Source organism: Geotrypetes seraphini, chromosome 8, assembly GCF_902459505.1.
Source record: "Geotrypetes seraphini chromosome 8, aGeoSer1.1, whole genome shotgun sequence".
Classification (NCBI taxonomy): domain Eukaryota; kingdom Metazoa; phylum Chordata; class Amphibia; order Gymnophiona; family Dermophiidae; genus Geotrypetes; species Geotrypetes seraphini.
This window is the reverse complement of record NC_047091.1, coordinates 154,206,020-154,224,525: the sequence shown is the minus strand read 5'-3', so window position 1 is coordinate 154,224,525 and position 18,506 is coordinate 154,206,020. Positions and strand designations below refer to the sequence as shown.

Genomic DNA, 18,506 nt, shown 5'->3' with positions numbered 1-18,506 from the left:
TTCTTCCATATCTCTATTCCATATAACACCACAGTTCTGTTGTGAAAGGTACAATGAACCCCCCCCCAAAAAAAAAAACAACAAACCAATAAAGAGATGGGATGTAACATTTTTACACAATTATACAGTAAAACCTTGGATTGTGAGTAACGTGGTGTGCGAGTGTTTTGCATGACGAGCAAAATGTTTTATTAAATTTTAACTTGATAAATGAGCGATGTCTTGCAGTATGAACACGTATGCGCGCGGCACGTCATCACAACTGAGCCGAAGACGCTGTGAGGTCTCGCAATACAAGTATGTATTATGTTACAGTATTTCTATTAAAGTTTTGGGTTGTGGAACAAATCGTCCGAGTTTCTATTATTTCCTATGGGGAAATTCACTTTGATATACAAGTGCTTTGGATTGCAAGCATATGTCTGGAACGAATTATGCTCGCAAACCAAGGTTTTACTGTATATTGGGCAAAAAAAAAGTGTGTGCTATTACAACAGCAACAAGAGTTTCTATATCAGAAAGCACTGACAATTTATTTTTTTTTTTTAATTTCTTTATTCATTTTTGCATATCACAACAAGTGTATCAGAAAAAGTCATATGATCTTATAAATACACACTTGATTTTCCTTCATGTAACACTTTAAGTACAACATATCATTCTTATATTCATATTCTATAATATCTTGAATATTATGTAATACATGTAGAACAATTATAATTAAAATAGAAAACCCTCCCAATCCCTCCCTACCCCTTTCAGAAAATCCAACCTAATACATCAAAAATATTAATTAATTCATACATATTAGGAGATGAATAAAATGATACCCACCCACATCCCCTCTTAACAAATTAATTTTATTTGCATCAGTAGTATTATGGTCCTTCACTAGTGGGCTGATTCAACAAAATATTTTGTCAGATATATTATAACAATTGTTTGGGGGGGGGGGGTAACTGACTTTATATATCCTGCTTAAATAAGCCTGGAACAGTGCAGGAGCGTCACATTTTCCATGGAGGTTTGTAGGACAGGTGATTTCACCTTGCGGATGGAGGGATGAAGACGATACATTTCTAAGGGGTAGGAGGGGCCCCAGTCCCCATAGTTTCAGCCCTGCCGCAGTCTCAGAGCAGAGGGAAGGAGAGCTGCACCTTGGCCGCTCTTCACTTTCTGCCTCGTCACCATGGACAGATGCAACATACAGTCAATTACCGATCGCTCTATTTTATTATGAAGTTCACTTTCTCAAATGTAATTTCCGCCACCAAATCAATGGATAATTCATCTGGCGCGAGGGACCTGAATTGCAATTTTAATTTAATGAAATAAAGGGTTCTGTCAAAACTGTTCAATGCAAACCTTGTCAGCAGTCAGCTGCTCTCCTCTTTCTCTAGCGACGGAATCGCACCATATTTCCCAGCTCCGAGTCCCCCTCCCTTACATTGGTGCTAAAGGGAAATTATGGTGGGATATCATTTGCGACGCATCTCACCTCCGAGTCCCGTCTCTCGCGCAGCAAGAACGAAGGATGCTCCACCTCCCGCGCTTCTCAGAAAGCCTTAGACGGCGAGCTGCAGGAGACCCGCCCACCTTCCGAATTTTCACCATAAGCCACGCCCACTCTTGGAGATTACCAAAAGCTACGCCTTAAGGTTAGCACGCTCCACGCAGATCGGCGTCTGCTTCCACGCTTGTTCCTCCTCCAAGTCACTCGAGCTGTTGCACCAAGCAAAGCTTGAGAGCCACATTAACAATTTAATAACTAGCAGTCGTCTCAACCTCTTCAGTAACTTGCATCACTGGAGAGCTTTTGCACCATTCGAAACTTCAAAGACACAGTCACAACACTTTTTTTTTTTATAACTAACAGCTGACTCAGGCCTGAATGAACTAAATATGGTCGCTAAGACTATGTGGGTTGCTCTGTGTGGAATTTTTTGGCCGATTTTAAAACAGCGATCAATGTTCTAAGACGTTTGCACACAAATGAGTGTCTCAGAGGTTCACCGTAATCAGTGGCGTACCTAGCATTTTTTCCTTCTTTTTGAGTGAACATTGAACTTTACTGTTCCTTCACCATTTCTGCAATATTTTAACATCACAATACCATAATAGTCTCCAATTTAAAGTGTTTGCTTTTTATATTTATGTACCTAGCCTATGTGACACCCGGGACCCATCATTTATTGGCACCCCCCCCCATCTCTATGAAAAACATGATTTTTAGTAACAAGTCACACATGAGTACCTAGGAAAAGGCAGCATCTTACATATGCAGTGAGCAGTACATCAATACACCCATTGTAAAACTAAACAAGCCAGACTAGTACAGATCAATCCTACACAGTCAATCCTAACAGAAAACACACAGAACAGAGAAAATACCTTGGCCTAGTATGGAATATGTAATCACAAACTAACCCCTCCCCCTTTTACAAAACTGTAGTGTGGATTTTAGCCACAGTGGTAACAGCTCTGACCCCACAGTTTTGTAAAAGGGGGGATAAAATAAAAATACATAGACAAAGGTTAAATTGAACCAGCAAGAAGCTGGACTCTGCATACAATGCAACACCACAGAAACAGTGACACATGTTTCCTAAAGCAACAAATAAATAGAACATTTTTGTTCTACCTTTGTCTTCTCTGGTTTCTGCTTTCCTCATCTTCTTGTTACTCTCTTCCTTCCATCTTTTGTCTGCCATCACTCTGCCCCTATATAGCATCTTCTCTCCTTCTATGCCCTTTCCAGAAACTGTATGCCTCCCCCTTCCATCTCTCCTTTCACCCCCATTGGTCTGGCATCTCTCTCCTCTACTTCCCTCTCCCACACCTCTCTTCTGCAATCCCTTTCTTCCCTCATTTTCCTTTTCAATTTATTTTCTGCATCCATCTAGATTACGTTCTTACTACCCTCTCATCAATTTCCTTTTTTACTGTCTATCTACAGCTCACCTCCTCTTTCCCTCACCCCCTCCAGTATTTCCCTAACTCAATCCATTCCCCCCATCATGTGCCCTCCTTTTATTTATCCCCTCCTTCCATCCTCTGCCCTCTTCTCTCTCCCTTCTCTCCACTTCCATCATTTGCCCCTTCTCTCTTTCCCCCACTTCCATCATTTGCCCCCTTCTCTCTTTCCCCCACTTCCATCATTTGCCCTCCTCTCTTTCCCCCACTTCCATCATTTGCCCTCTTCTCTATCCCCACTTCCATCATCTGCCCCTTCTCCCCACTTCCATCATCTGCCCCTTCTCTCTCTTTCCCTCCTACTTCCATCACCTGCCCTCTTCTCTCTCCCCCTTCTCTCCACTTCCATCATCTGTCCCCTTCTCTCAATCTCTCCATCCACCACAGGCCCATCTTTCTCCCTCACCTTTCCGATTTTGGCAACAAGATTGGCAAGGCCCCCCCCCCTCCGCGACAGCACTCAGCGGCATCGGTACCCCCCCTCCGAGACGGCACTCAGCGGCATCGGCACCCCCCCTCCATGACGGCACTCAGCGGCATCGGCACCCTCCCTGCCCCGCGACAGCACTCAAGTTCGGCCTCCTTCTCCCGGCATCAGCAGAACTTCAGATCGGCAACAGGTGCTCAGTCAAAAGCTTCCCCTGACTGAACTGCCTGAGCGGAAACAGGAAGCTGAGTCAGGGGAATTTTCCGGACCTGTCCGGCTGTGCACCCCCCCTAAAGCTGCACCCGGGGCGGACAGCCCCCCCACCCCCCTTGGTACGCCACCGACCGTAATCAACTCTTATGCTGCAGAGCTAGCAGGGGAAGCTCTGAAGCTGCCACTCAGCTGTTCAGGGCATTAAAACTTTTTTTTTTAATGGCCAGTGGTGTAGGAAGGGAGGGGACGGTCTGCCTGGGCGCCATCTTGGAAGGGGCGCTGACACCCATCCTCCTCTCTGCCCCCACTGCCACGTGCATACCTAATTTTCCCAGCGCAAGCAGTATCATGAACTTGCTACCTGTGTCAGTGTCAGCTCTCTCCGATGTCACTTCCAGGGCCTGCATCTAGGAAGTGACGTCAAATAGAGAGCCAACATGACGTAGGCGTTCATAATGCTGCTTGCACTGGGAAAATTAAAGAGGGACTAGGGAAGGGGGGCACATGCGTGGTAGGGGGAACAGAGAAGATGGTACTGATGCTGGAGGAGGGGTGCCACTGAACCCAGCGCCATTCACCCTCGACTACACCACTGGAGGGCCCCCCCTGACTATGCCCCCCCAAAAAAATAAGAGCGATGCAGGAGGGATGCTCCCAAACTCCACTGCAAAGATCATGGCCACCTGAATCCCAACACACTCCCAACAACTCCCCCCCCCCACCCCGCTGAAGATCACGGCCACACAAAACCCCCCTGTGAAGATCACCGGCAGGAGGGATGCCTCCTGCCTTGGCCAGCTGGACCCTCTCACCCTCATACCCCTAAGCAAAACCTACATCCTCTCCTACACCCCTCTCCCCCCCCAACAAGGCCCCCCTTCCATCCACCCCATCAACAAGGCACCACGAGAGAGTCCTTGTGGTCTGATGGGAGTCAGGTCAGAACCCTCCCCAGCTCGAGCACCCCCCCTCCCTCATACCTTGTTGTAGAAAGCTGGAAAGAGGGATGCCTACTCCCTCTTGCCGGCAGGTCTGCCTCTTCAAAATGGCCTTCCCCTTCCTGGTGCAGATTATGCTTGTTTGTTTGTTTTTTAAGTTATACACACGTTTTTGACTTATATGTGCACAACTTAGGCACATATATTTAGGCTTAAAAGTTATGACACTTAGCGGCACTTAGTGTGATTTAGAGAGCTGCACGGGGACGACGGGAATCCCGCGGGTTCCCCCTTCAGGTCGCGGGAATCCTGTGGGGACGCCCCCTAGGGTCGCGGGAATCCCGTGGGGACGCCCCTCGTGGTCTTGGGGATCCCGCAGGGTTGGAAGCAGCTCGAGCCAAGAGGCTCATCTTCTTTTCCTGCACTGCAGCACACACACAGAGCGGACCGGAAGTGTTCCCCGATGTCAGAGCCGACGTCGGAGGGGAGGCTTTGCGTCAGTCACGTACATGCTGCATGTGATTGACGCAAAGCCTTCCCTCCAATGTCTGCTTTGATGTCGAAGGAACACTTCCGGTCAGCTACGGTGTACGTGCTGCAGTGCAGGCAGGCTCACATTGCTTCTCAGTGGGCTGTTGTGGAATTGAAACTAAGTCAAACTCCAGGAGACAAGAGCCCAGCTGAACCCGCAGTTCCTCTCTCTAACAATCGATGCTGGCCTAGCTTCAGATCCCAAATACATTACCTTCTTAGGGTAAGTGCCTACCTTTTTCCTGGATTATTCACAGTCCTTACAGTGCTATCGTGTTATTTTAAGACTGGGTCAAAAGAGACGCTGTTTCACTGAACTTTCACGGTCAGAGTCTTGACCTACCCAGTAAACTTTGTTTTTTCAGTGCTTTTTTTTTCTTCTTGCCCATGTCTAGCTGAAAAGCTTAAAATTTTAAACTTTAATTGCACTGCCAGTGTATTTGGTAGTTTTAAAGTTCTATGTGTGCAGTTTTTACCTTATATGTTTAGCTAACAAAACATTTTGGCTCACAGGAGAGAGAGTGATTTCCAATAAATGCGCACATTTTCTTTGGTACAGAAGCTCCTAATTTATTACTGCTGCCTCCAACCCTTGCTGTTATCTGGAGGGACGCAAACGTGGGAGGTTGTGTGTTTTTGGACACAGAAGGCATGAATCTGGGAGAGAGGATGAATGAAGGGAGGGAGATGCTGAGGTGGGGGAGGTAATAGAATGGGAGAATTGGGTGTGGGTGTGTCAGTGAGAGGAAAAGAGAGATGGTCATGTACATGGGGAATGGAAGAAAGGAGAATTTTTGGTCATAGGGAGGGAGTGAGGTACAGATGATAGGGAAGAGAAAGATGAGAGGGAGAAATGTGGTGGAAAGGGAACAGTGGGACAGATTGAAAGGGATGCAAGAGGGAGGAATGTTGAACATAGTGATGAAGGGAATGGAAGGAGAGTTGCGGCTTGGTGATGGAGAGGGGTGATAGAAAGAGAAATGGTGGGCAGAGGCAAAAGATGCTGCACATGGTCCGGGGGATGAGACATGAGAAAGGGATAAATGCTGGACCATGGTAGGAGGAACCAATGGAAACAACAGAAGAATTTACAGAAGATGGGAAAGCAGAAAAAAAAACAACAACTGGGACCAACCTGATGGAAAAAAATAAGTCTCTAAACAACAAAGGTAAAAGACAGAATGTATTGACTAAAATATGTTAGCTTTGGGTAATGCATATAGCAGATGTCTTTGTATTGTTTTCAAAAGAAAAGGAAATGCATTTCTGGTTTTATTTCTCCAGTGCTGAAGTACTTGCTGACCCTGTGGCTGATGGAGATCCCCAAGCACCGCCAGCAGAGGACCTCCTCTATAGACAGCCAGAACTCCCCTCCACCAAGCTCAGTAGTCACTGGTAACATCCAGAAGCCACTGAGGTGCCAGCATCTGTGACTCAAGGACGCTACTGCTGCCTGCCAAGCTTGGCAAAAGGGATCCAGGGCTAACAGCAGAGGAAGTCCTCATCTGACAGCTTGGGGGTCCTCATCAGTTGAGTATTTATATTTTATATTTACATTAGAGGCTCTGGTCGAAACCCGTTTACAAAGTATGTATTCTTCCCAATTAATATTTCCAAATTAATAAAGTGTCTTTGCTTATTTGTAAATGGGTCTCTACCAGAGCCTATAATTCAGTAGCATAATTAAATGAAATAACTACTTCTGAAGTTTATGGGGACGGGCGGGGACAGATTTGGTTCCAGCAGGGACGGGTGGGGATAGGTTTGACTCCTAGCGGGAGCGGACTTGATTTTTGTCCCCGTGCAACTCTCTAGTGTGATTTTATAAGGTGCGCATATCGTTTATAGAATTGTGCGTAGTGCTGCACTAGAAGGTACCAAGGAGTTTTTAGATTCCACTTCTTGAGTTGTTTTGAATTATTGTATAATGCCATGTATGTGGTATTTTTTATGTGTTAGTTTGGAAACAGCTGAGACTCCAGGCGGTATAGAAATTTTTATAAATAAATACTGATTTTTAGGCGTGATATGTAGAACCAGGCCCTTAGAGGTCATACTCTCACTTCTTACCAAATACTGGGATAAGCTACCTCCTAACATCAAATCCCTTAATAGACTTTTGAGCTTTAGGAAAGCAATAAAAACCTCTCTCTTCACCTGACTTCTCAGGACAAGCTATCATTCAGACTGTTACTCCCAAACCAATGTATGCTTAATAGATGCCCAACTGACTCTCTCTCTGTGCACACATTGACTGTCTCCCGGTGCATGCTTCAGGCTCCAACGCCCATATTCTGTATAAGACATCCAGTCTCAGAAGCCACCTAAGTGGGGGGATGCAATGAAGCTACTAAGTAGCAGATTTAAAACAAACCAGAGAAAATATATTCATTCAACATGTAATCAAACTCTGGAATTTGTTGCTGGGGAATGTGGTGAAATCAATTTGCTTAGCAGGGTTTAAAAAAGGTTTAGGCCACTAGTGAGATGGCTTGGGGAAATCCACTGCTTATTCCTAGGATAAACAGAATAAAGGAGAAATTGGGGCTTATCTGCTAATTTTCTTTTAGTCTCTCCAGACAGGCACAGAAACTAGTGGGTAATAGCTCACCATAACCAACAGGTGGAGACTGAGATACAAACTTTTGGTTGTAATACAAGTGGGCTGTGCAGTCCCAAGCAGAACTAATAAAACTAAGTAACAACACTCCCAGAAGGAGAACATGAACTAACAGAGAGAAAATACTGTTGGATATTGAATAGAATTAGAACCTTAAAAAAAAAAGCCCCAACAGTTCACCAGCTATGTCAAGACGAAACAAATGCCGCTGTTCTTTCACTCTCTTTTTTTTTAAAAAAAAAAGCCCCAACAGTTCACCAGCTATGTCAAGACGAAACAAATGCCGCTGTTCTTTCACTCTCTTTTTTTTTTTTCCATGTGCATGTATCATAAATCTCCCCAAATCTCTGAACAAAAAGACACTGCAGAAAAAAACCGCACACTTCACACAAAAATCTGAAGAACACAACAAGGAGGGGTCTGTGCCAGAGCGACTAAAAGAAAGAAAATTAGCAGAGCAGTACCCATCATGGGTAGGACCCCTGAAGGGTTGCCACATAAACACACTCACCAAACAGTGCGTCCCAACACACCTGAACATCCACAAGGTAGTGTTGCACAAAAGAATGGAGACAAGACCAAACCACAGCTTTATAGATACTCACTGAAGGCACAAGAGAAGACTCCGCCCAAGAAGCAGCCTGACCTCGAATAGAATGAGCTTTGAGAAATTCCAGAACAGGCTTCTGGTACACAGAAGCAATAGCCTCATTGATCCCTTTACAAGGAACCGCTAACAGGACAAAAAGACGATCCAATTTCCAGAACTCCTGGGTCCGCTGAACATAAGAGTGAAGGACTCGACAGACATCCAACTTGCGCAACTGCCTCTGCTCCAAAGAGCCTTCCCGACAACCCAAGACTGGGAGGACCATGGAGGACTGGTTGACATGAAAAGGTGAGACCACCTTTGGCAGAAAAGAAGGAATTGGTCGCAGCACGACCCACTCCCTAGAAAACTCCAGGAAGGGGAGGCCTACAAGAGAAAGCCTGCAGCTCAGAAACAAAAGTAATGGCCACCAGGAAGACCGCTTTAAAAGTAAGGTCCTTCAACGTGAAGGAGCCCAGAGGCTCAAAAGGAGGACACACTAGCATGGAAAGTACCAGGTTGAGATCCCAGGCCGCACTGGAGGTCGAAGCAATTTAGCCACCCGCAAAAAATGAATCACATCCGGAGAAGAGGCCAAACGCTGACCATGCAACAAACCATGAAAGGAAGACAAAGCCTCAAGCTAAACCCAGAGGGAAGACCAGGCAAGGTCTCCGTCAGGCCATCCTGCAAGAGCTCCAAGATGTAAGGCAAAAAGGCACAAAGGGGAACAACGCCATGCTTGGAACATCACTCCTCAAAGATATGCCAAACTTGCACATAAGCTCAAAAGGTGGAAAGTCTCTGGGAACTCAAGAAAGTGGAGATCACCTTATCTGAATAACCTTTCTTACTTAGGCATTTCCTTTCAAGACCCAGATCGAATATTGGAATGGGACCCTGCATCAGAAGGTCAGGCGAGAGGCAGCGGAAGAGGATCTGCCATGAGAAACCGAACCAGATCTGCATACCATGGACACCTGGGCCAGTCCGGAGCCACCAGGATCACATGGCCGAGGTGACGAGCGATGCGAAGGACTCTGCCCACCAGCAGCCATAGGGGAAAAACATACAGGAGGCCATCCGTCGGCCAAGGCTGCACCAGAGCATCCAGCCCCTCGGCTAGAACATCCTTGCGCCAACTGAATATCTGGGATGCTTTGGCATTCACACACGTGGCCATCAGGTCCATGACTGCCTGACCCCAAGCCCGCACAATCAACTTGAAGGCTGTGGGCCATTCTCTGGGAACTAGCACGTGATGACTGAGGAAGTCCGCCTGGACATTCTCCACTCCTACAATGTGGGAAGCAGAGATGTCCAGAATATGAGTCTCTGGCCAAGTCATGAGCAGAGAAGCCTCCTGTGCCACCAGACGATTGACGTAAGCTACCGCCGTGGCATTGTCTGAGAGAACCCAAACCGATGTGCCCGTCAGCAACGTCTGCAACACTAGCAACGCCAACTGAATGGCTCTGATCTTCAGAGCATTGATCGACAAGGATGCCTCCTCTGGAGACTAGCCGCCCTGAGTCAAGCAACCGAGATACTGAGCTCCCCAACCGAGGAAACTGGCATCCGTGATAAGCACTGTCCATTGAGGCTGATCCAGACTTACTTTCTGCACCAGATTGAAAGACTGTAGCCACCAGTGGAGGCTGCAACGCCACCTGAAGAAGAGCAGGAAAGTCTAGATTGTGCATCTGAGGTGACCACCATCGGAGAAGAGCATACTGAAGAGGACACATGTGAGCCCAAGCCCACCTGAACATGTCCAAAGAGGCCTCCATCGACTTCCATCTTGAATAAATTGACCATCCACCCCAGCAACTGCAGGAACTCCACAACCCGAGTGTTAACCTGGGAGCTCTCCTGGAAGAACTTTACACGAATCAACCAGTTGTTCAGATAGGGATGAACCAGGGATGTCCTCCTTGCATAAGGCCGCTGCCACCACCACCATAATCTTGGTGAAAGTCCACGGAGTTGTGGCAGTAACAGCAAAAATCACGCACCCACCTGTGAGGAACCCTCCCCCCTCCCACCGCCACTGCAGGCAAGCACAGTTCTCAGGAAGGCGGGGCACCTTAGAGTAAGTCAAAGTCTGAACAGACCACACTGGCTTGCAAAGCTCTATGCCTTGCCACTATCGGTGGCAAGGCTTACAGCTGAGGCATCTCTACAGTAAAAGTTTGAGGTGGGGGAAATTAGGGGAAGGGACTCGACCCGTCGAGTGTGACATTCCTGAGGTTAAACGAACCCCCCAAAGGGTCCCCTAAGCTCAATCCAGCACCACAACCAGGGATAAGAAGGCCAAATTAAACAAAATCCAACAGCCCTACACTAAACCAGGGAAGACTGCACAGGCTTACCACCTGCACCTGCTGGAGACTGAGAGCAGACTGGTTGTACTTGGGATTGCACATCCCACTTGTACTACAGCCAAAAGTTTATGTTTCAGTCTTAACCTGCTGGTCATGGTGAGCTATTACCCATCAGTTTAAATGTAAGGATTGTTAGGCCCCCACAATATTAGGTTGGTGGGGGTTACGTGAGAGGCGCCCTTACACATGCAAAGTCCCAGGTTCAGTTCCCTCACTGAAGATTCACCAGGAAGTAGACTCAAATAAGAAGCACAGCCAGAATGATTGCATAAAGAATATATTATAGAAATAGGCTTACAGGAAAGCAATATTTATAAGCATTACAATTAAGGAGAGAGCAAAGCAGTTTCCCTGCCTTACAGAGTTCAGAGGCAAAGAGACAGAGAGTCTGAAGTTCTAAGGCGAGCCAGAGAGAGTGAGAGAGAGAGAGAGAGAAAGGGAGATGGGGTGATGGTCTAAGTTTCGGGTTCCATAGATAAAGAGAAGAATAGACAGAGAGATAGACAGAGAAAGAGAGATCTCAAGAGAAACAAGAGAGGACCAGAGTGCCAAGAGAGGGGGGTGATGCTGCGAGGGGGCTTTTATAGTTTGGAAACTTATTCTAAAAACCAGAATCTATTGAGCTTCAATAGAAGTTAAATCTCCCCCTCCTTAGTAAACTTGTGCTAGACAGACGAATAATAGGCTGAAGTCATATATGTATTTCCAGTATGTCTCTGACAATAGTTTCTGATTAACTTTAGTTATCTGTGCACCTGGACCCATTGTCCTAAGCACCCTCTTAATCAGACATTAACACATTAACACCTTTTAGCTAATCATGAAATCAGGGCTACTTAAAACAGTCTCCCTGCCCTCAGGGTCTATCTGCATTCACATGCCAGAGTCAGATTGATATAATTTCCCATAGGCCTTCGCTGACATTAGTTATGCCAACTGAAAATGCTGAATGCTAGCAATAGCTATGCTGACAACGATAAAGAAATATGTTTTACTACTTGAGATCTAGCAAGGTACTTGGGACCGGGGTTGGCCACTGTTTGAAACAGGATGCTGGGCTTGATGGACCTTTGGTCTGTCCCAGTATTGCAATTCTAATGTTCTTAAGTATTGAACTGATGAATACTGAGCATATCCTTAGGTGCCATTTACAGAATTTGAGAGTAAGTGCTTTATTCTGCACTTCTTGGCTTGACATTTTAACTTCAATTCTCCTAATTTTGGTAATTCTGTTCTCATGTTCTCTACTCCTTGTGGGTGTCCAGTCTGTTGCAAATCGTTGTGTCATTTGCAAAAAGGCAAAATTTTCCTTTTGACCCTTTGGCAATGTTACTCACACCTACATTGAATAGGCTAATAATATATATGATAGGAGGTTTGCGCCAGAAGACATATGAGAGACTGGAAGCCCTGAATATGTATACCCTAGAAGAACGGAGGGACAGGGGAGATACGATTCAGACGTTGAAGTACTTGAAAAGTATTAACGTAGAACAAAATCTTTTCCAGAGAAAGGAAAATGGTAAAACCAGAGGACATAATTTGAGGTTGAGGGGTGGTAGATTCAAAGCAATGTTAGGAAATTCTACTTTACGTTGAGGGTGGTGGATGCCTGGAATGCGCTCCCGAGAGGGAGGTGGTGGAGAGGAAAACGGTGACAGAGTTCAAAAAAGCATAGGATGAACACAGAGGATCTAGAATCAGATAATAATAGTAAATATTGAAGAACTAAGGCCAGTACTGGGCAGACTTGCATGGTATGTGTCTGTATATGGCCTTTTGGTTGAGGATGGGATGGAGGGCTTCAATGGCTGGGAGTAGTGCTGCCCGATTCATAATTTGAATTGGTTCACCGATTCAAATCAGGTGAATCGATTCGAATCAGTTTGTTTTTGTGAAAAACCAGACTCACCAATTCAGCCCCGAGACAAGTTCAGGCTTTTTCTCACCACCGGCCTCGTTCCCATCTAATGTAACTTCCGGTTTTGCGAAACTGGAAGTTACATCAGAAGAAACGAAAGGACGTAGGAGCATCAAGCAGCAAGCGATCGGATCTCATGCAGCAGACCTCGGCAGCAGCAAAGGGTAATTTTGGCTGGCTCTCTCCCCACATTGGCTCTCTTCCCCGTGATTACACATCCAGTCCAGTAAGTAAATGAAACGGCAGGGAGGCTGGGGATGGAAGCTGAGAATCGGCAGGGAGGGCTGGTGAGTCTTAGGGGCTGGGGATGGAAGCTGAGAATCGGCAGGTGGGCTGGTGAGTCTTGGGGGCTGGGGATGGAAGCTGAGAATCGGCAGGTGGGCTGGTGAGTCTTGGGGGCTGGGGATCGAAGCTGAGAATCGGCAGGGGGCTGCTGAGTCTTGGGGCTGGGAATGGAAGCTGAGAATCAGCAGGGGATCTGGGGATGGAAGCTGAGAATCGGCAGGGGGGCTGGTGAGTCTTGGGGGGCTGGGGATGGAAGCTGAGAATCAGCAGGGGGCTGGTGAGTCTTGGGGGCTGGGGATGGAAGCTGAGAATTGGCATGGGGGCTGGTGAGTCTTGGGGGCTGAGGATGGAAGCAGCAGGTCAAATAATTGCTGCTCGGCGAAGGAAGCAGCAGGTCAAATAATTGCTGCTCGGCGAAGTTGTCTGAAGCCAGCCAAAGCTGAAAAAACTGATATTTCTAAATAAGAACTGGCAAATGTAATTTATTTAATCTATGTTTCTAACTAATTTTAAAGCTATGTTATAGTTTGGATGTTCCTATTTTTGACATGATATTGCCTTGGTTAAATAAAATGTTTAAACTTAAAAAGCTGTGTCATTAACAGTGAATTGAATCGAAAAAATCGATTCAACAGGGTGAATCGAATCAAAATATTTTTCTCTGAATCGGGCAGCACTAGCTGGGAGGGTGTGGATGGGCTAGAGTGAGCTTTGAGAGACTTCAGCAGTTGGAACCCAAGCACAGTACCGGGTAGAGCTTTGGATTCTTGCCCAGAAATAGCTAAAAATAAAAAAAAATAAAAATTAATTTGAATCAGGTTGGGCAGACTGGATGGACCATTTGGGTCTTTATCTGCTGTCATCTACTATGTTATATATGTGAGAGACATTGCCAAAGGGTTTACATTTGTTTAGCTTTGAGTCAGCAGAGGATTTCACAATAGCTCTGTCTTATGGTTTATTAATCTTCTTATACCGCTCATTCATTTCACTGGTCCAAGCGGTTTACAAAATACAATAAAATAAAAAGATCTCCATGTTAAATAGAATAAACTTAACCCACACAAACTGATGACATTCATTCCCAAATAAAACCATAACATCATATCAAGATTTCACAGGACTGCTGACTGAAGATCCCAAAATCATTTAGATTGGATCAAATCTTATCCGAATGCTTCTTCCAATTTTGCCTCTGGTCTTAACTCTCATGGCAAATGATTCCATAAGTTTGGAACTGCAAAGTAAAACGCTTTATGTAGATTCCCACCTAGCTCTATGCCCAGAGGATATTACTAACCTATTGTCTTGAATAGAAATTAAAGTTCTTAATGGTGAATAAGGAATTAGAAAAGAATGCAAATGATCTGGCTCTGAGTATAAGACTCGATGCACAATAATTTAAAGCTTTAAATCAAATTCTTTAATAAAGAGGTAACCAATGATATGACAAATAAAGAGGTGTTACCCTATCACACTTTTTTCTTAAAGCCTAAAACTTTTATTGCAGTGTTCTGTATAGTTTATAATCTTTTCAGATTCCTTTTTGATGTTCCCAAGTATACAATGTTGCAATAATCTAATTTTGAGATCATTAAAGCTTGAAGAAGGGTATGTAGTTATTTCTCCTGAAATAATCCTCAAAGCTCTTAGTGAATAAAATCCTTTTTTTATGACCTGACACTTGTTTTTCAAAGGTCAGCTGGTAATCAACCCAAATTCCAAGATATCTGAAGCTTTCTACTAATGGAATTCTCTTTCCAAAAATTTAAACTTCCACATTGGGCTGTTAAGTAATGGCCTGTGATCCAACAAGATACACATTTCTCAATACTGAGGACTAATCTATGGTCAGATAACCATTGAGCAATTGCTACAAGTCCTTTCTTCACAGGATTCAAATCTAGGTGAATTGGGTCAATTTTAGCAACTAACAAGATGTCATCAGCATAGCAATATACTCTAAAGCAGGGCTGCCCACGTCCGGTCCTCGAGATCTACTGGCAGGCTAGGTTTTCAGGATATCCACAATGAACATGCATGAGAGAGATTTGCATACCAAGAAGGCAGTGCAGGCAAATCTCTCACATGCATATTCATTGTGCATATTCATTGTGGATATCCTGAAAACCTGGCCTGCCAGTAGATCTCAAGGACTGGACTTGGGCAGCCCTGCTCTAAAGCCATCTCCTGAATCAGAGAAATTAATGGTGCTAGAAAGATGTTAAATAATATAGGAGATAAAGCAGATCCTTGAAGGACTCCATAAGATAATTGATACTTTGAGACAGATGTCTTAACAAAAACTGAAGCTTACAAAACATACTAAAGACTAACTTTACAAACAAAATAAAACGTGAGGAAAGGATGGGGAAAGAAATACAATTTAGTTAATAGAAGAAAAGACATTTATGGTTAAAAACAATAGGAAGGGAAAGAACGAAGAATCTCAAAGAAGTTATGAGAATAAAAATGAAACTCCTAGACAGTCCTTTTAATCATTAAATACATCTTTTAATTTATTTATACAATTTTAAAATATTTATCAAGCAAAGAGATCTTGTACAGAAAAGTGCGATCAAAAACCAAATTAACTTAATTTCCCAAATTGAAAAACGCATCTAAACTTAGAATTTAAAAAAATACATAAAATAGACTCATTTGATCACACACTAGTCCTCAATAACTGGAACCAAGATTTAAAGAGTAGAGCGAAATTAATTTTAAAAAAAATTTTTCTTCTAGGAAAGCCGTATGTCTACTGCAGTAGAGAGCTAAACTTCATTAGGCACATCTATTCCTTTCTCAAGATGTTTCATTGAGAGGAAACTTATCAAATGAGATGGATCTGTAAAGATATACTTCAAAGAACAGTATCTGACTACACATTTGCATGGGTATCTCAAAAAGAAAATACCCCCTATTTGAGTCACTCCAGGTTTCAAAATTAAGAATTCTTTTCTTCTTTTTGAGTCTCTCTAGAGACATCAGGAAATATCTGAATGTGATGTCCCAGGAAGCCCTTGGATCTATTTTTAAAGAAAAGTTTTAACATCCAATCCTTGTCTGGAGCCAAAGCCACAGACAACAAGAGAGTGGCTGGAACAGCCAATTCTCTATCCGATTGTTCCAGTATTGCGGAAATGTCCAATGGTCTTTCCCGAGATTCCTCAACTTTTTCTTTGACTTGGGATTTAACAGGCAGAGGTAAAGAGCTTTCAGGAATTTCCAATATTTCTCTAAAGTACCGCTTCACCATTTCTCGAGGAGAAATTGATAAGATCTTAGGAAAATTTATAATTCTCAAATTGTTAGCTCGACCATTGTTCTCCAGAGCTTCCAATTTCCTCCTCAAAATTATATTATCTTTAAATAGTAACTCTTGATTATTTTTTGCTAATGATAACTCTTTACTTGTATTTTGTGCCTCTATTTTTAACTGAGATATATCTTGTTTGATCAATTTTATTTCTCCTTTCTGTTCTTTAAGCTCTTTATCCAAATTTTTAATTTGAGGATTTAAGGAGTTTCCCAAATTCACTACCAAATCCCTTAACGCTTCAAGAGTGACTTCTGGAGGTTTGATTGCAGAAAGAGAGTATGCTTGTGCTGTGAGAGACTGGTCTGAGATTTGGTTTACCTCCATGAAGTCTTGTGCTAACCCAGCCTTGGTTGTCCCGGTCGCAGGTCCTACCAGAGTGAACACGTCACTCTGAGATGTCTCAAACGTCAAGCCCTCCAACACACTGGCCTCCGGAGACGAGAGGGCTACCTCTTCGGGTGCTTTCTGGTCCCATGGAGAGCTGGCTGCCTGTGGCATACTCACGTCGGCGCTTAGGGTAACATCGAGCCCTGAGGTTTTCACCGCCGCACTACTCCCCGGCAATGTCCCAAGCGGGCTATCCCCCCCCGACACTTCTTGCTCCTGTTGCAGTCGCTGAAGAAGATTGTTGATCATTACCGAAGGGGCAGTCGGTCGCTGGGAGGCGCCACCAGCATTCCTGCCCCGTCTCTTCAGCATGTTTAGTGCAGGTAAAGTTGAAAATCAACGGCATCCTCACCGCAGCAAACATGCAGGGGCCATCTTGGATTCTTTGATTGGTGAATTGGGTCAATTTTAGCAACAAGATGTCATCAGCATAGCAATATCCTCTAAAGCAGGGCTGCCCAAGTCCGGTCCTCGAGATCTACTGGCAGGCCAGGTTTTCAGGATATCCACAATGAATATGCATGAGAGAGATTTGCCTGCACTGCCTTCTTGGTATGCAAATCTCTCTCATGCATGTTCATTGTGGATATCCTGAAAACCTAGCCTGCCAGTAGATCTCGAGGACTGGACTTGGGCAGCCCTGCTCTAAAGCCAATCTCCTGAATCAGAGAAATTAATGGTGCTAGAAAGATGTTAAATAATATAGGAGATAAAGCAGATCCTTGAAGGTCTCCATAAGATAATTGATGGTCAAATATATTTTATTGAGCAATCAAGAAAACAACAGAGTGACACAACAAGATCAAAAACCAGCTCAAAAGAATTTGAAATATCCCCCCAAATAACCTCCCCCCCCAAACCCAACCCAATACACCACCCTCCCCCTCCCAGTCCCACCCCTGGGTCCTCCTTCCAATTACCAAAAAGAAACAAAGGACAAGCTATACACAAAATAAAACAAAAGGATATGCACAACAAAAAGCATCAATTAAGTATCCGGCTACGAGCCAGAGGGGTCAAAGTAGTCCAGAAGGGTTCCCAAGTAGTCTGGAAAAGGCGGCCCTGGCGAGAGGACAAACCATAAGATAATTGATACTTTGAGACAGATGTCTTTCCTTTTACCGAATATGTTCTATTACGCAGAAATGATTCAAACCAGCTCAAGACATTAGATGAGAACCCTATAGAGTCTAACCTTCACACCATTAGATCAAAGGCAGCAGCTAAATCAACTGAAACTGCAAAAGGGTAATATATCCATTATTCAACATCTCCAATGTTTCACTAAGGAACCAACAGACCAATGTTTCAGTACTGTGCCCTGCACGAAATCCTGCTTGTCTTAGATGAAGCACGGTGTTTTTTTCTATAAATTCAATAAGTTGAGTCAGAACAAATTGTTTGATTATTTTACCAGGAAAGCATAAGTTTGATAATTGGGTGAAAATTTTTTGGATTGGTTGGTTCTGATTTTATTGATTTAATTACTGGAGTTATATAAGAATGTTTCCAGCTCTCAGAATAGACCCCTGTTGCCAAACTTAAATCAATATGAGTGGTAAGAGCCCATCTATCCATTTTTACCTATGAGAGTCATATTGGGTCATGAAGTATACATGGTCTTTTAAATCTCTGAAGGAAGTTTAGAAATAATTTATTTATTTATTCAATTTTCTATACCGTTCTCCCAGGGGAGCTCAGAACAGTTTACATTAATTTATTCATGTACTCAAGCAGTTTTCTCTGTCTGTCTCAGTGGGTTCCAAATCTATCTAATGTACCTGGGGCAATGGGGGGATTAAGTGACTTGCCCAGGGTCACAAGGAGCAGCATGGGTTTGAACCCACAACCTCAGGGTGCTAAGGCTGTAGCTTTAACCACTGCGCCACACTCTCCCAAATCTAGATCCAAGTGTA

General features: G+C 44.3%; 1 protein-coding gene across 4 annotated transcripts in view; it reads right to left on the bottom strand.

Moving 5' to 3' along the window:
• The window catches only part of ABCB9 (ATP binding cassette subfamily B member 9), a 70,337-nt gene extending 68,790 nt beyond the window's left edge, over window positions 1-1,547 (bottom strand). For 3 of the 4 annotated variants that reach the window (XR_004540307.1, XR_004540308.1, XM_033954297.1), the window contains exon 1: window positions 1,366-1,494. The gene's annotated coding sequence lies outside the window, so the exon portion shown is untranslated. The other variant, XM_033954298.1, reaches the window with a different exon arrangement.
• Window positions 1,548-18,506: the final 16,959 nt, after the last annotated feature.